Source organism: Varroa jacobsoni, unplaced genomic scaffold, assembly GCF_002532875.2.
Source record: "Varroa jacobsoni isolate VJ856 unplaced genomic scaffold, vjacob_1.0 scaffold_254, whole genome shotgun sequence".
Taxonomy (NCBI): domain Eukaryota; kingdom Metazoa; phylum Arthropoda; class Arachnida; order Mesostigmata; family Varroidae; genus Varroa; species Varroa jacobsoni.
Genome location: NW_019213156.1, coordinates 9,368 through 27,755, shown reverse-complemented (window position 1 = coordinate 27,755; position 18,388 = coordinate 9,368). Strand labels below are relative to the sequence as shown.

Genomic DNA, 18,388 nt, shown 5'->3' with positions numbered 1-18,388 from the left:
AGGAAAAAAGCAGAAGCAACGAAACAGATCGAGTAGCTCCTCCGGGTCCTCATCATGTGAAATCTCAAAAGCGCGCCGGAGACCTGCGAATCCCAAATGACCATGAACGGGAGACGGGTAATCAGGGAGGCGCAAGCTCGGCGACGCTCGAACTGGGCATCGCAGCAGGAGGGGGGTCGAATTGCCAGAGTCTTAGTTGAAGCGCCTGTCGCTTCGAGACAACATTGGCTGAAGGCATAGCTGGCTGCCTATCTTCGTCCTACCTCGTTCGATCAGTGTCTTTGTCCTGGTCATTCTCCTGCTGTCTGACACTTGGCAGCGTGGCAACGTGTAGAATACTTCCCTGAAGAAAGATCCAACTGGCCTAAAGAAAATCGGCTCGATTGGCGTCGATGGACACGTCACCATTGACGTAAAGCGCCGCCTGTCGCTATTGCGACGCCACGGAACCCTATCACTCGTTCCTGCCGAGTCAAAGCAAATGACAATTAGACGGAAGTCGGTGCTCCCGGTCGACCCGTACCCCAACCGATCCTGTTAGCGTTTGCCGTTCTCCCGTGTGGATAATATGTTCAAGTAAGCAAGCCAGGTCAAATCACTTCTTACCCGTTAAACCTCTATGTGTTCTTAAACATAGCCTTTTTCAGTTCAGGTTAGAGGGTCAGAAAGGCAATGGCATCCTGAGCGCTTTCGTGAGCGTCTTTGTTTCAAGTAGCACCAAACTACGTCATGGCAAAAGGCAATAGCAGCACTATACCATGTGATACCTCTTATTTTTCCATCGTCGTGACTTTTAAAGTCGGCAACAGATCGTTTGATACTTTTCGATTTCTGCTGGTCTGCCGGAAGAGTTCAACGCTCAACGCTTGAAAACAGCGCTCACGTTGATAAATGCTTGACCGAGTTAAACAGGAATGAACTCAGTAAGAACATTAGGGACTTCGAATCGATTCTTGCTCAACCATTGTCACAAAGCGTAGCACTAATATCTCGCAAGTAGAAAGACATTCATGTATTTGTAATTGTAAGTAAATAAAATATACGTTGACGCCTTTGGACGTTTTGTCTCCGCAAATTCTAGCGTTAGAGATGCTTCGGGCATTACACCTGTTACTGCTTTTGTTTCAGACGGCTGGCTTCACAGTACAAAACAAAGCGTGTCCACCCGGATTTTTATCCTAGATCGCCGCATGCCTTCAACCTCGGTAGATGAACCTCTTACCACTGCATTATCATAACCACCATTAATGTATTGATTTGATTGAATGCGCACCGGCATTGAGATAATCATCATCACCGGCTACCTCGTAACGACAGGTGAGTTCGGAAAAACGGCGTCCCTACAAAGGGTAGCGTGATAACCAACAAGAAACAAACAGAGTAAGTTGCTCGAAAACTAAATAAAGATTAGGTAATAATAATAATACTTAACCAACTAATATATTAACTAGAAGATGATAGATGGAACGACAGTATCTCGTACTCCAGCGTTTTTTCCCGTTTCTCCTTACGCACTTTTCTAACTCTCTTTCCGCTACCGGCTCTCGCTAAAATTCTTCAATTCTTTACAGCATCATCACAATCAGGCCTCAGAATCATTGCGTAGCTCATCTGCTTCCTCACGAACAAACTGACTGGCTATTTGCTCACGCATAGACTAGCAGTAGGTGAAGACATCTTCATTGGGTCGGTCTGTACCGGCTGGCTGTTTTTAACTCTTTCTGTCTTTTCGCTATTGCTGCTTTCCGTTTGGCTACTGACACTGCTTCTGGCATCACATAGCTGTTCAATAGTCAGGGCGTTTGTCCGCCAAGGTGATTGGTCTGACTATGCCCGATGACTTGTTGGAATCGTTCCGACAGACTTGACGGTCTCCGTTCAGGACAGCCGAGACAAGCGTAAGGACATCAGTAACGGCAATGCTAGCCGCGACACCAGCTGCTAAAAAAGCCGACGCGACAGTACCTGTCGGTAAACAGGCTTGTTTACTCGAAACTAACTAATTTTACAATTTCTTACAATCTGCCTTCGCTGATTCTCTTGTCGTTGTAGACTGACGTTCAGACGCTCGTAGACTAAAGGCCCAGTGACGAGGAACTACTACGTAATCTTACTAGAGTTTGCTCAGTCTCAGTGTCTTGAGTTCACGTACTTCAACGAAACTGTGGTGTCTGTTCTTTCTCTTAAATAAATAGCGAGATCGATATTATCGCAACAAAAAGGCCTTGTTCGACACACTGTTCGGTGCTATAATTCTGCTATGTAAGTTAAGCGTGATGTGACTGACATACGACGAGAACACGATTGTTACTAACCGGAACTTCACTTTCGGTTGTATAGGGTGACTGTTCGATAGAAGTATCCCTTTTTTTCACGTCTTCTTGTGGCGCATCTCTGTCGACCCATGTGGAAATCTTGCCCCACTACCAAACCGATGCCGGATCTGATTTGGCTTTTTGTTGGCTGGCAAATTTAGTATTTATAGAATATCATAAGTGAAATGAAATATGCCAAAAAAGCATAGACCGTTCTTCTAGTTAGATGGATTGAGCTAACTTTTTCTAGGTATAGACTTAAGATAGAACGCCTTGAAAATAAGTGAAATGTCTACAAAGACACGAATGGTGCCTAAACCTGTAAGCATTTTTTTGCTGATTATGGAAAAAAAACGTTCCAAAGGCAATCCTGTCGCTTTCGTTCTGAAAATTTCAATAGGAAATAATATACTTTCCATAGTGGTCGATCAGTCATGGAAAATGTTAGTGAAATTATCGCGAAGGCTGAGCGCTAAGGCGCTACCATAGCGCTGAGGAATCAAGCATCAGTCGTCAAGCGGTTTTAAACCATTCAAAGGAAGCGGATTATCAAAAGAAGCTTAATGTAACACAAGCGGATGCTCAATTATCTTTTCATTCGCAAAACTTTACAGAAACGTAACGGAGTCAAGCCACTTCGAAAGCGGTTGATTACGAGCGATAAAAGTGGGTAAATTGCGAAAAAAAATGTCCCAATAAAAACTGTACTCTATAATCTATGACAAAGGTTAGGAAAATTGGAAGAAATTGTGTAGTTATTAGTTGTCGCTGCCTGAAAAGACGACTGATTCGGGTATCTGGAAGATATGGAAAAATATCGAATGGAACAAAAAAGGCGTCGTCTGCTACCATGACAATGCGATACGTATTAACCTAACAGATATCTCTAGATACACGACGAAAATTAAGTGAATCTAAAGTGAAACTGTTAATACATCCGCCGCAGAGCACGGATCTTGCATCACCAAGTCTGGGTTTCTGCAAACCTCCCTTAACAGCGTCAACCCAGCTTTAATGGGGGTGATACAAAAATCACTCGGTACGATTTTTCGCCCAGAAACCACGAAAGTCGCACAGTGATAAGAATACCGTGTTGCCAGAAAAGCAACAACAGGTAATCGATTAAAATGACGCACTTTGATCTCTTCGTATCCTTTTATGCACAAGAAATTTTCGTTCTATTTTTGGCTTAAATACAATTAGTCCTTTTTCGCTTATCGCTGGACAGCGAATGATCCTATCGAATTTGCAGAACTTCACAGAAATAGTGTCATAGACATGATATACTGAGGATTAGGTTTATTGAATGGCACACTAAGGCTTGAATATCAGTCTGCATTTTTTTTATTTTAAAAACGATTCTAGCTGATAGTTTTTTTTGACCAGCTCAATTTTAAAGTCTTTATCCGGTAAGAAGCCATTGTAAGTTTGGTATACCTTAGTGTCTCTCCCGTTCACGATCCACCTGCTCTAATTTTTTTTGCTCTAACAGACATTCACGTTTGGATTCTATTAGGCAGTCGGCGCTTTCGTTGGGCGCATGAATAGTTTTTTTTTTTTTTTCTTAACTAACGACTCCAAAGGCTTTAATTATATCTTCTATATTTGATTAATGTCGACATGCGACGATAGTGGCCATCTTCTAAACGAGCCACATTTTTGCTAAACGAAATTATGGATAGCGTACGATACTAATGATATTAATATGAGCATTATGTCAACTGTAAACTAATCCGTTATATATTTTAATTAATCGTATTATTACTCGTTTAACATCGTTTTATAATTAGAGAAGTCTGGTACATGATATTCTACTGCCTCCGTTGACGCGGAATTAAATCTGCTAAATATGCCCCCTACCTCCCGCCTTGTTACGCCCCACTTAGTCCTTCCAAAAAGCGACGAGTGAATGGGCACAGAAGTGCTGAAGAAGGCGAAAACTATCTGCAGCTTTCGGTGTAGCTTCGCGCATGACAAAATCCGTCGAGACATTTTACGATATGGGCGACGCATGTACTTGAGTTTTCACGGCAAATTATGACAGAAAGCTCACTGTATAGGAGACGATCCTAGTTTTAACTCTGTTAAGCTACCTGAGCTACTGAGTATTTGGTTATTAGTGGAGTTGTCGGGAGCGTTCAAGTGCAGACAGTGCAAACATATGTTAGTAGCTGGTGGAAAAATAGATTTCAAGAACTTTGCAGGAAATGAGGGGCTCACTTGAGGAACACAAATCACTTTACGATAACTAAACTAGTAACTTATTCATGGTTTTTAACTCCGAGTGTAGTTCTCCCAGCGGTAAGGCTGCCTGTGCTTATCCTAATTGCAAACTTCCTCGCCTCCGTTCTGTATATATGCGCACGAAAATATATGGAACATGTTCGATTTCGAAATGGATGACAACATTAGTAAACACCAATTCCCCTATGAACGTGTGAACCTCGTGAGCGTGGATGCCACATAATACGCAAAAAAATCTGTGAATTTTTAAACGTTTTCTTTGAGTCGAGCATAGAATCAGTGGTTGGCCTAGGGCAGAGAGCTTACTTGAATGTTGCCTGAACGGTAACCGAGGTTTTTCCTTGTTCATCCTGTATGGTCCTATACGTTGCTGCAATTCATTTAATTATGAACCAATAAGCTGCTTACTAGTTGATACGACAAAAAAGTATATTCCTAGATAACACTGGAAACACTACAAAGACGAAGAATTTGTTCCCAGTTCGTTCGGAACATGCTTGTACTTTTCTCTTAGACTCTCTATCATTTGACAGATAGATACAAACAGTAGACTAAACAGTTGAATCAAAGACAAAATGGTATCTTCTCTTTGATAATCGCAAGCTAATCCGATGTGGGCTGCAACCTACAAGGGACAAATCGAGTGTTTGGCTAGGAAATGCATTAGAAATTCGTACGTATCTTCTTTGACGCTATCCCAAATGTCTGCTCCGCGACCCAGTCCGAAGAACAAGAAAAACCCCACTTTTGTGGCTTGCGGAAAGTGGTGATCGTATTTATGTTACGTAGTACATCGTCGGAGTCTATTCTATTAAGCATCAGGTCGCAAAAGTTTTAACGTGCGCCTTTTCAAGAAACAGCAACAGAAACTATGGAAGGGGGCCAAAAACTTAGCAAAGTCCTATAGAACAAAAAAGTATCGACCATTTTACATCAGCTACAATAGTAACGTTTTTGAGATCTACACGATCTCATTAGTTACTTCAGTTCGATCAAAATACGCACGTATGCACATAGAGGCATATGTACCTAGAGAAAACGTCAAGCATTTAATTTAGCCAGGGCCGTGGCGCTCAAGACACGTGTTATTCTCACCAGTCCCTCCAGCATAAAGCAGAATTTATCGTGTACAACTGCTGTTCATATCTACTTGCAGCCGAATCCGCTATAGCTATAGGCATAGGTGTCACGATGTTTGTTACCTACAGCGACACCCGACCCCGCCATAGTTGGCCTGGGGGCGGATTTAGCTCCGCCCCTGTACCGGCGCTCTGCACCGCATTCTCACCTGTACGTACAGGGTTCTTTTAGCCTGCACATCGTCGTGGTCGTCAGTCGCGCTAGCAATAGTGGTGGCTCCGGCCTCTTCGTCGTTGCATTTTTTTCGTTGCTATTATCGTATCGCTGTTGTTTTGCTAATTAATAGCCGCCATTATTGGGAATCACCGACCAGTAAACTGTTCTGTTCTGGTGGTAATTTTGGTTCCGACGTTGTTTCTACAGGTCTCCCCGTACCCCGTCTCCCTAATTCTCGAGCTAGTTCAGCGATCGAAAATGCCGTAGAAGCTTGAAGCGCCGAAGCACCAAAGTGGCCGAAGTCGATGAAGACATCGACTCAACGAAAGGGTCCATCCGTGTCGAGCGTCGGCATTTGCGTCGTTGAGTGGTCGAGCAGCACGCTGGCTCACCTATGAAATATGTTCGCCTGCCAGTCTGTAATCGTAGGGTACTTTGTGTCATTAAGACGCTTCGACGTCTTGGCAGATTCTAGATGAACGGTGCTTGCAGCAACAGCTATAGGCCAAAGTAGCTAGGGCATCGAGAAATAGATTTATGGAAACGGGGTAGTAGCAGCGGTCAATCGAATCGTGCATATCGTATTCTTACCTCTCTCGACTGCCTTTACCCTCAATGTCTGTGAGTGCACAACCTCCAAAGCATAGACTTGAATGTTGGAGCGGTACAGGGCGGTCCGCCTAGAGCTATGGCGTAAGCATGCAGGGGCAGCCCGACGATAACTCTAAGTAGAACAACACTCATGACAAAAATAACTGTTCGCATTAGTACGAACTCTATGGATCGTCCCATGTCTCTATAGCGTAGAATCATCAATTTGCGGACAAATATGACCTCAGCATGATCGACGAATACACAATGGAGAGTCTCAAAAGGACGCCAGTAGGTAACCGTAACTTCATCTTCTTGGTAGCGCTAGCGCTTTCTCCGAACTGATCCACAACATGTCAATTTGGTACATGTTGATCATCTAGGATGCTTAATCGGGGTTATGTGTAAACTTACAGGAGATTACAAAGGCCCGCGAGGGTAAATGGGAGCGCTAAGAATTTGATATTCATCAAACATGGCTTCGTGCACACCTATTAGAAAATCGTGACTAGAGTAGATCTATAATACTTATGCGGATAAACTCTCCCTGCGTGAAGATACCTAGGCTCAGATAAATTCAACGAACGGGGCGGCGCACCTTTGGTCACGAAGATAGGTTACTCTTATGGCATAAATACTCTCCGCGTCGAGTGAGGAAATAGAAACGAACCCAGTTGGGTAGTAATAGAAATCTTTAGATGGTTTATTTAGATAGATTCTATGGCGTCTTGTCGATCGCATGCATTATTTGAGTTTACCACACATTGATTTGCCCCCGGCTAAACAACGCTGACAGTTCTATAATGGAAATTATTTTTGTCCACTAATTTCTAGCCAAGCCTGCCCGCTCTCCCTTTCCCTCTCAGTTGGACCACGTACGTGATGAATTATTATGGATCATTCCATTAATCATAATGAATAATTAAATTTTTAAATTAATGCTGAATAATTAAAATTATTCAGCAAAGCACATCGTATTTCGTCGCAATTGAAGAATAAGATGGATGCAGCTGTGCCCTTTTTAGGCCATTTATCTACGTATGATTTATTATCACTATTTATACTGCAGCCGTATGGCCTTTGTTCAAAAATCCAGCTCACTCACCAGTAGCGGGAATTCCGTTAAGGAGAGAACACGTTCAAGCTAGGCCAGAGGAGATTCATATCACTAGGTCATAGAGCCTATATAGAGAAAATTTAGGAAAAGATGTTTGGTGTCCTTAGTCTTCTTATAGGACAACTGCTTAAACAAAAACATCACAAGAAAAATAATTAAAGATAAGAAGAGTTTGTTTTCCCAATCTATAGTGTATAACATTTAAGCAAGCATCGCAGCATTATGGACGAGACTTCCGATAAGTGGAAACTTCAATGAGAAACCTGCGAGAAACATGAACTTATAGCTGCTATGTAGCGTGCAGCTGTAATGTTTCGAATAAGTTCAGCCTTCAGCAGCTCGACGTTTAATGTTTCGGTAAGTTAAAAACGGTATATCGCGCCTAGTTAGCTGACAGCTTTCGTTGACTTATCTAGCAGCGACGATTTGATAACGACCATCGCTAAGTTGTTCTTCATTTATGAAAAATATGTGCTTATTTAGTATGAAATCTAATATCGTTGCTGAAGACTTACTTATCTGCTACATGGGAAAGTAGTGAAGAAAATATTTCAACTTAATTTACGTAATATTTTTGACAAAAGCGTTGTTAAAAGAAAAGATCCTGTTAGGTGCATAAGGTTTCTGCATCGTTTGGAGCTGCTGGTTCAATGGGTCATTTTTTTACCACAAAAATAGCCATCATAATGGAGCTTCTGCGTTTCTACAGCATCATATCCAAGTACACTATTATCGTTTGATAAAATGTCCTTAAGTAACTTTTTCTTGTCCCTTGTAGTCACTCCTCCGAGTCACAGCTTGGCCAATTAAATGTAGCTAATTGTATAGAGATTACGAGTAGATAAAACGAGCCCTGCGTGGAATGATCCTTCTATAAGAATCTATGTACCTTCTAATCAGGGCCTGATTTAGCGGAAACGTCCGATGTTAGACTAGCTGTATGTGACGTACTTTTTCAAATGTCGATGGGGCGTTCCCATTGAAACGTCCACACAGCCTGATACGCGTACGTGTCAGTATTAAAAGTCTTTTTGATTTACTGCCGTCGCGACCAAGAGCGTAGCTGACTCCTGTCATCTGTGTCGTCGCCAGGGCAAAATGAATCTTTGAAAGTGATGAAATGTGAGCGTTCACAGTCGTGGCGCCGCCACTTTCGATATCTCTATACGCAAGTATCGTGATTCTAAACAGAACTCGTAGCGCTGACGGAACCCCTGGGGAGCAGCGATATTGCCGTTCGAAATTACGTCGAAAAAAAACCGACGACTGGGCATACAGACTAGTGCACAGACAACAGGGCAACAACAGCCTGTGCTGCACCAGCCAGGAACCGCGGTCAGATGGACAAACTTGAAGCTAATGGAATCGGCCCCAGCATTGCCGATACCAGCGCGGGATTGTCGGGCGGTCTGCTTCGGGCCTGCGGGGCATCATCAACTCATTCTCTGCGGGAACCTAGATGACAAAGATATCATAGAGAGTGAAGAAGTGGACGGATTGAGTCGTCCAGCTGTGCTCGTTATTCGACTGTACGGATATGTGCGTATGTGAAAGCACACTATTAACTATTTGAGGATCTATAATGAACTGCTAGTGAGGCAAGAAATACAAACAAACTAATAGATAAGAGTGTCATTCCGTTTGGCTGGGAAAGATTGCTATGGGTTGTTTGTTTGTTTGCACCCTACTAATTTTTCTCTCTGAAGTTAACAATGTACCGTACTAAAATTGTTCGACACTCACGATAATGAACCTCGTTTGTCTTGAGAGTGGGCCGGATTTTAAAATGTTGATCATTTTCCACCGTAGAGGCTATCGGAAGTAGGAAATCGGTGTACGTACGAAGAAACGAAATACACGCTAAGTTGTAGTTCTGTCGTCCGAGTTGGACTGATAGAAAAATCAGGGTACAATGTAACCATATCCATGTGGCACTGACCCCCTTCTACGTTCAGCTCTAGACTTTTCACAAGCACTACTCGTGTTCCACGTGAACAATTAGCCAGTGGGTCAATCGCGTATAATCAAAATATTGCCAAAAAATACCAGGCGTTTTTCCACAGAAGGACCGTTCATTGTTTAAATGAGCTTTACTACGGCTTTGATGTGGGGGTTTATTGCCGCTCAACATTCATAATATGATGGAGACATTTTCTAGCCTTTAGAATAACAATGCCATAGAGCATCGTATTCGAGATGCCTGTATAGCGAACAATGATTTAGCACAGGTCGAGCTAGTAAGGCCAATGGTCGGTGGCCATTTATTGCCGGTAGCGGCGCAAGCACCGCCAGTGCCTGATATCAACGAACCGATAAGGCGATCGTTAATACTGTATACTTTTTTTAGTACTGGTATGCAAGCTCCGTTGCACGAACTCGTCTTTTTTTTACCACTCGAAAAGGCTTTCGGTTTCTACCGAGCCTATTACGATGATTGTTGGAACGAAACGTGTAGCAATGCGAGTTTGCGTGTTAATAAACATACGTCCGTTGTACGGCTGTGTGTGAGACTAACAATTAGTAAGTACGCTATTCAGCCACCGTCACGAATCAGTCAATGTACAACAGGTACCGACAAATTTACCATATTATATTCACCAAAATTATTGGAAACATTGTTTTTTCTTTTTTTTTTTTTTTTCCCACTAATCATCTTTCGTCTCGTAGCTAGAACTAGGCGCACGTCATTTCTGTAACCTTACTAATTTACAAAACAGCTAGTTAGATAAAATTGGGCCATACATAAACCGACAGAGTGCCTTTTAATGCGGTGTTTTTTAGAGAATTTTTTTTTATTTTTATCATCTGTTCTTAGCGAACTTCACTAGACAACTGCGAAAACAGCGCGAACGTGTACACTGCGCCTTTAGATGAAGTTACTTTTTTCTATAATTAACTTAGACCGCTATTCAATGACTTCGACCGAGCTAATCCGTTTTTGAGACGAAGGCAAATTGTGCCGATTCGCTGTCAAAAGATCCATTTATAATGAGACATACATAACAATAAAGCTAGATAAAGTTAAAGCAAGGCACCGACGTCATATCATGGGTTCGGCATTATCGCGCTAGTAGTGCTAATTTTCAGAGTCTTCTCTATTCCTTTATGTAATCTACAGACGTAGATCTTCAGAATAAAGGTAAAAAATCATCAGTGCGTAGAGTTTTTAACTTAATTATTTAAAAAGTTTCGAATAATTATTTTACACATGACGTTGTTGGCATACCACTCTGATCTGGTCTAAGCATCATCACACATTTCTAACACGCTCTAGCTACTATATTAAATTCTTATACCAATGGTCGTTTTTAAGAGACGTTTTTGGAGGTCTAATAAAGACTAGAGCGAAAGATAGTTTTCATCCATATATAGTACTAAAAATATTCTACATTGCTCACCCCATTAATTCGTATAATTAACTTTAAAGGTCACGTAACAGCTCCTCTTTACCAACGAGGTGTGTCTATCCTTCATCGAGGACTGCAGCCCTTTTTTCATTAAACAAGGAACTATCGCTAAGTATCATTTGCGTAGTAAAGTTTCGAAATTCCAGGTGTCGATACGCATCGCAGACACCTCGGCCAAAAGGGACCAATAATAACATATGAAAGAAGTCGAATCCTTCAATAATCTATTTAGTAACTGTGGACGACTTAAGAGGGTAAGGCACAACACAGCTGCAAACGTTAGTACTACCAATTTAAGCCACTGATAACCTATCCGGATCACGGGTCAACTACTGATTGCGTCTCTATATCTGTACGATGGCCAGCTGTACGTAGATGTGTACCCCAGAAGGTTCAGCAATAGCCCCCCCCCCCTCTCTCTCTCTCTCTCTCTCTCTCTCTCTCTCTCTCTCTGTGTGTCTCGCTCGATCTGATCAATAGCGTAACTGACGTTAAGGCTTCCACTACATGCACATAGGCGGTTTAAGGCAGTATTCTATGGCTCCACTAGTCGTGTGTTTGTTTGCCTTATAGAAGACACGTATAAAACGTGGACTTACCCGTTGTTTGTCAAATGGCAAATTTAGTGCATGTCGAGTATAGGACTCGCCTGTGTATTGGTCACCGATAAGCTTTATAGTCATCCCGTTTGCCTTACGTACAACTCAGAAATGATCGACCGGTAAGATTCATATGTTTTCTTAATTAAGACTATCGAGCAGGGTTCGTTCACAGCATTACTTAGCATTAGTTTCCCTGGTCACAGTAGGACATGCGCGGTTCCGCAATAATGTAAGACTAGTCTATGAAAATCGGCCTGTTCTTCGTGGGCCCTTTTAGGAAAGAAGCCACATTACACAATGTATATATAATGCGTATGATTCCTTTAAAAGATCTTCTTGGCGCTTCATATCTGCGAAAGTAATACTTTAATGCTACATTTGAATATGTCATTTATATAAGTTTCGCTTCGATTAATATATGCTAGAAGTTATGGAAGATGTTTTCATTTTATTTCGTAGCAATGCCTTCTTAAGACGGCAACGAGCGCTTTCTGCCGTTATCAAGGTATAACATATTGCCCACGTTAACACCACTGTCAACAGAAACTCTGGGCGCTCCGAGCGGGCGCTCGCAACGGCGTTATGCGCTGTCCATACGAATATTGTGAGCCGACAGTTGTTTGATTTATTTAAGAAGCGTTAGCAATAAGTTCGCTTTGTATTTAAGAGAACCGTTCTTCCAGACCTTATAACTATCGGATCCGACTACTGACTTCCTAAAACAATGGACAGTCTAAAAAATCGCGCGTATTTTAGAAGATAGAAATGGAAAATTAGATTTGGGAAAAAAAGGACACTTTGTCCTTTTGGTCACCAATGACCGTCCCGTCCTATCACCCCCACTGCAACGTAGGCGTTTACTGTTCGTATGCTTGCTTTCATTTTTGTATTCTTCTAGGACATTAGCAAAAGGTGAGGCGTTCGTCTCGCGTTAACATTCACGGCGGGGCGTCAGATAGCCGGTCCCGTGTCAAGCTGAACAAAGGAGGTTACACATTTACTACGACATACGGCTGGCCAAGCGACCAATGGGCGGCTGGCGTCGAGAGAACGCTTCGGATTTACATTTTACCGTGCCTAGCCACACACACGCACACTCCCCATGGTACCCATACCAATCCACAGGTAGACCGGCACATGTGCACGTAAATACCAGCGAACATGTGTGACGTATTCATCGTCTGTAACTATAATAAAGCAACGATGTTTATGAGGTACAGATGACAGGCTTGTTTAAACGACCGCGATTGCCACAGCGATGCATTTCAAAGCGAGCCATCTCGTTTGCTATTCAACGCGTCCTGGTAGATGCTGCTGTCGCCGTCAGCGTTGGCACTTGACGCAACGGTAGCGGCAGCAGCCGCGGCGGCCGGATTTGTTGTTGTTGCGCGCTTGTCGTTGTGGGTCCTCCATGATCGGCAACAACATCCTAATGCGTGTCGACCCATGTTCCACCATCTAAAAATGCATTATTGCCATTAAAAGCATCGGCGGCAGAATGGCTAATACCATAGGTGGCAACCTCTGTCGTTTCATGAAATAAAAACGTATAAAGTGAACAGCAGGCTGCACTAACAATAACTGAGTTGCTGGTTACGGAAGTGTACTTTTTTAATGCTCGCGGCTCTTCTCACTGTGTGAATCAATCCTTGAAATTGCCCCTTCGATATAGCATCAAGGACTTGCTTCCACTAGAAGGTCTAATTGCAGAGGGTCCAGCAGGACTTATGTACAGATCTATGAAACGCGCCAAATGATACATATCGATATATGGCTATAATATCTATGAGGCTTATAGATGGCGTAATCGCCTGTAGGCTGTGAGGACACGGCCGCAAATGATTAGTGCTATTGCATATGGCATGGTCTACATATGCACCTCTGTAGGCCTTCGCGACGAGTTTAGAGTCGAAGTGTCTGTAAACTCTATACCGCTAAATAGAGTTTTACTCCCGGTACCGCCTTAGCCAAGCATTTCCTCAGACACGTGGTCATGCCCGGCTTCGATATTGACCACCTCATGTGTCTTTAGGTCTGGTAGGCAAACGCGTTATTACTGGACCATTTATGAGACGACGTTTAAAACTTTGAGCGAAATCGTGTCGCCAGTCTGTGGAGGAAGGAGCAAATGAAGTGACATTTGACAGGCTAAATTAAATCAATATACATACTACCTACTCGTTTAAGTTGTACCCTGAACAAGATAACCATTGCTTAGTATCGTACCACTGTAATTAATTGAAAATTCATACATCTGCCTTGTATTGGAGATACGACGAATCTTACGAAGAATTGCTGATGCAATTCTGGTCCGACATACGTCCACACATTACGTCGATTGTCCTATGTTTAGGACACGATTCTATATTTAGTGTTTCAACTACGACTTGATTGAAGTTTTGTAAAATGCAAATGTGTGATCTTATCAGGCAGTCGTTTGACAAGATCGCTCGCACATTTACTCCTGGTTCATCTACTTTCAGAGTTTTAGCAAAGGACATTGCCTCATAAATAGGACACTTAGTAAGCCCCCGTCAGCTCCTTTTTGAGTTAACCTAATGGGTTATCTGCGAAGTCCATGGCGAGACTCGGGTAATTGCATGTCTTCCTTTCGCTTTCCTCCGTTCCCGTGGCCGAACGGTGTTGGCTCATTATCGAATCTTCATTATTTCTCCTCTCTAGCTATAGGTAATAAAATGAATTAAACTATTATTTTTGCAGCAATACAAATCGCCGTAATATTGAATGTGACTCGTAGTTTCCGAAGGCGTTCAGGAATGCCGATTTATGTATACGTAGTCGATATTAAATCACTCTATATGCTACTCACGGCACACCCTCAGTCCTAAAACATCGCTTACTGTAAACATAAAGAAAAAAAACGTCACCAAATGTAGATGTATATATATATATATATATATAGTAAAAAGACCACGAAAAAGAAGTTGTATTTTATTTCTGACATTTTTCCACTTTTTCCTTCTTAACAACAAAAGGGTGAAAGGTCTCCTCGAAAATCACAGCATCCAATCATCAATTAATAAATGATCTTGCCTGCTTCATTTGTCGATACCGCTGCCTTTATAATAGCTAACGGGCACTGCCTATCAATTTCAATGATTTGGTATCTAATTAATTGAGACTTTAATGGATTAGCTCGCAATATAATTTTTATAACTCTCATTCTACATAATACTATTAATTGTCAACGTTAATAACGCGTCCTCGTTCATGCCTACGGTAGAATATTGTACAGATGCTCGGAACCATATGGTTCAGGGCGTTGCTACCTGTTAGTTTTAATGCAGTTGCATCTGTCCGCATGCATATGGTCTCCTCCTATATACAAATCACCACCTGATCAGCGAACTTCGACAGCTGACCTGGGCAGTCAATGCCTTGCACGACAGCATTAACGTCTACTTAGAGTAACGGTTTAGTGGGCCTTACATAGAAAAGGCCACTGTGCATTGCCTGTTGTAGACTGGGCATCAGCCCGCATGAAAAAACTATCTGTCAATTCGTAATTAGTCAGGATCGAAGTTCATTGCGGTAAGCACGTCAGTCAAACGAAAATTTTGTCGTTGGGTGCAGCACTTAGCCACACTTCACAGCGACTCGTAAATGTTCGCTCGGTTTTGACTGTATCGTGAAAAAAAAAAAGTAATTTTCCATTTAAGTAACGACACACTTCGGACCAGATTATCAGATAATGTGTACTCGACCGATTCGAATAATAAGAAATATATGTATCAGTGTACATTTGTTATCCGTTTGAAGATACTTCCTGACTATTTATTTCAGTAAAATGTTTTTTGCATGCATATCTCGGCGGATATCCAACGTACTGAATGCTTTTGCATTTTATATTTTCTAATTTTTAAACACATGTGTTTTCTTTCAACAGACTAGTAGCCTACAGATCTCTATGACTGCGGCCGATTGCTTCAGTTTAACTCAAAGCTTTTAAAAGTAAGTTTGTCCTGGTCGCCGGTCAGCTCCCTCTTTTTTCATGGGTGACGTTGTGAACGCTCAGCATTTGCTTGGTCAGAAATGTACCAAGACATCTTCATCGGCCCGTTCTATGCCCGCGCAGTATCAAGTTATCTTTTTCGCCATTAAGACGTTATATCGGCGACCATCGGCGACGATAACGTCGTAGCGAAGCACGACAACGGCGAAGGTGGAATAGCAGCAGTGTCGAAGATGTACTTTTTGATGCTCGACCGTCTGCCAGCGCTTTGCAGGGACGGAAAGACGAGTCACATCCTCGAATGATTTTATTCGCTCAGCTACGCATCATTGGGCACGGGAGACATAATGGCTTTGTTGTGTTGGTTCATCTGTATGCATCAGCAATACGTCAGTACTCGATTCGAAGCTGTACCAGGTGCGAAAATTACTAGTTACGCCTTTGATTTTTAGTATACGCGTGGAAATCTGCAATTTCGAATTTTTAGATATAGTCGATAGAGCTTATATACTTGATAATCCCTACCGAATTCATTGTTTCGTATAGCCAGAAGATATAGATGCTATAATCTTATCGTAAAGTACAATATTGCTCTAGCTAAATAGAAAATTAAAGAACTTATCATCATAATTTCTATTGCAGTCTACCTGTACAGTACGTATCGTCAACTACCAACTTAACTAAAGAGAGCGTTTAGTTCGTGATCATACGAAATCCAATATTTCGCTAACACTTCGAAATTTACAGGCCATCTCTGGACGTCCAACGTATGGATTTTATGGAACGCCGCCATATTGCCAACAGGAACGCTGGTAGGCTATTGCTGTTACTTGGAACATACTAACGTTCGGCCAATAAACCCGTTCGATCATGTATAATACATAAGAGATATTTTATCGTCAATTTTATGATTGCAGAGGAAGAAATACTTGTTTCTCCATCAACCAGTATGAAGGAATCATTATGGAACAGAGCGCGACAATAACGGAGAAGTAGCCAAGGATATAAAAAAACATTACCTCGACACGAACGACAGCAACAACAACAACAACAACAAGGACAAAACGCAGGACCATCGACACAACACAGCCAGCGACTGTCGTGATTATTTTGTACGATGTTATTTTAAGCATTATCCTCCTTTATAATCTTAGCAACAATGAACGCACGGTTTTTACTGGCGACTGCCTATTCTATCTCAGATCGACCCTCACAAAAGGGGCTACTTATTAAATTATGCGCTACGAAAGTTATTTAACTAGCGCAAGTCGTCCGATAGAGCGTAGTCTTATAAAACAGCTGCAAATATCCTATCGGAATACACTGTACAAAAGTACGAATAGAAGCATAATTGATAGTATAGGGTCCCGTTTATCTATAGATATGAAAAACAAACACTCAGTAACATATTGAATATTAGGTACGTATGAACCTATTTAATATAACTTCCGTCGCGGTCTAAGAATTTGCATGTACATCTTCGATGATCAAAATATTGACGCTCTCAAGTACGACCCGCGAATATTCAAACACATCAAGGTCTATGACTGGAACGAATGATTTCTCGGAAATCTTTTATTATTATAGATAGAGTCACTCGCTTAGCAGTGGCTTGCCGATCGGAGCGTTCCCTTTATTCAAAAACGGCAAAGTTTAATTATGGTAGTTGTTGATACGCGCGATAACCAATACTGAATATATCAATTATAAGGCTGACCATTACGTGCTACCGACCCAGTGCCGGACTTCGGAATTTCTGTTTCAGCGTACGAATTAAATATAATGTTTTTAATTTATCAAAATATTGCCCAAACTTCCAGATTAATGCAGAGCGCTGATCTGATGCTGCCGTGTCGCGGGCTTTTTTAAGAATTTATATTGGTCTCCAGATTTAGATCAGAGCAGTCCAACTACATTATATCCCTACGCAGAGAGTGGGCGGGAAACCGATGCTTAATAAAGAAGACTTTCTTCACTGTGATCATCTCTTGGTTGGACTTGTGGATATATAGGGTATTATTAGCAATGGGAGCAAACATAGCTCATAAATTTCGTTCACGTTTTGTACAATTATAATTAAAGGGCCAGTTAAATAAATAAAGATATTTATTTCTAGTTGGCAGAATATCTACACTTAACTAATTACCGATGTCTAAGTCGGGAGAAGCTTGTATCACTCTCAGTAATGTTCCATCGTGTATCACATGTATAGAGCAATATAAAAAAGCAAAAACACCCGTTTTATTTTAGACCAGCACCTGTGTATGACATATTTATAAACATCACTACGTGTACAATATAATGATGCAATCGATAAGAGTGATAAGGATAATTGTATCGAGACAAATCGCGAGGTGATTTTGGTGATGATGATGTCTTTATGTGAGCCGGTTTCATGTCTTGGGTGAGTTTCTGTCGTTGTCCTCGCGTCTTCCATCGATGTAATCACGATCGCTATATATGTATATATACATATATATATATATGCAACTTCAGGGTCATTAGATCTATTTGCAAAGCACATTGAGCCTCTTCACCTGTTGCTCCCCTTGAGTGGTTTCGAGACAGACAGAGAGATAGATCTTCCCCGGCTTCGCGCTTTTCCCGGTCTCAACCTCTTGATTCCTTTAAGGGCAAAGGGCTCATTGTCGGCCCCCTTCACGGCCCTGTTGCTAATGTTAATCGTTAGACATGTTGATTTTGTTTCTGTTGTATCAAGTGCCCGCTCCGGTTACTCGATATTGCCATATCGCGACTAGTGTCGTCTTTTACGCTTTCGCCTCTTTTTTACTTCTTTTTATTCACTATCTTCGCCCTGTATGTCGTTCGTGAGGTAAGAGCGA

The 18,388-nt window shown here is 41.9% G+C and overlaps 1 long non-coding RNA gene across 2 annotated transcripts; it reads left to right on the top strand.

Moving 5' to 3' along the window:
- The first annotated feature begins 1,583 nt into the window (after window positions 1-1,583).
- LOC111258691 (uncharacterized) lies at window positions 1,584-17,526 on the top strand. Of its 2 annotated transcripts, XR_002679136.2 has the most exons (5): window positions 1,584-2,262; window positions 15,810-15,962; window positions 16,293-16,357; window positions 16,463-16,657; window positions 17,366-17,526. It is a non-coding gene; the product is annotated as an uncharacterized LOC111258691 (long non-coding RNA). The 2 variants fall into 2 exon arrangements; XR_002679135.2 differs by lacking the exon at window positions 1,584-2,262 and having other exon boundaries at window positions 15,282-15,962.
- The last annotated feature ends 862 nt before the right edge of the window (window positions 17,527-18,388 follow it).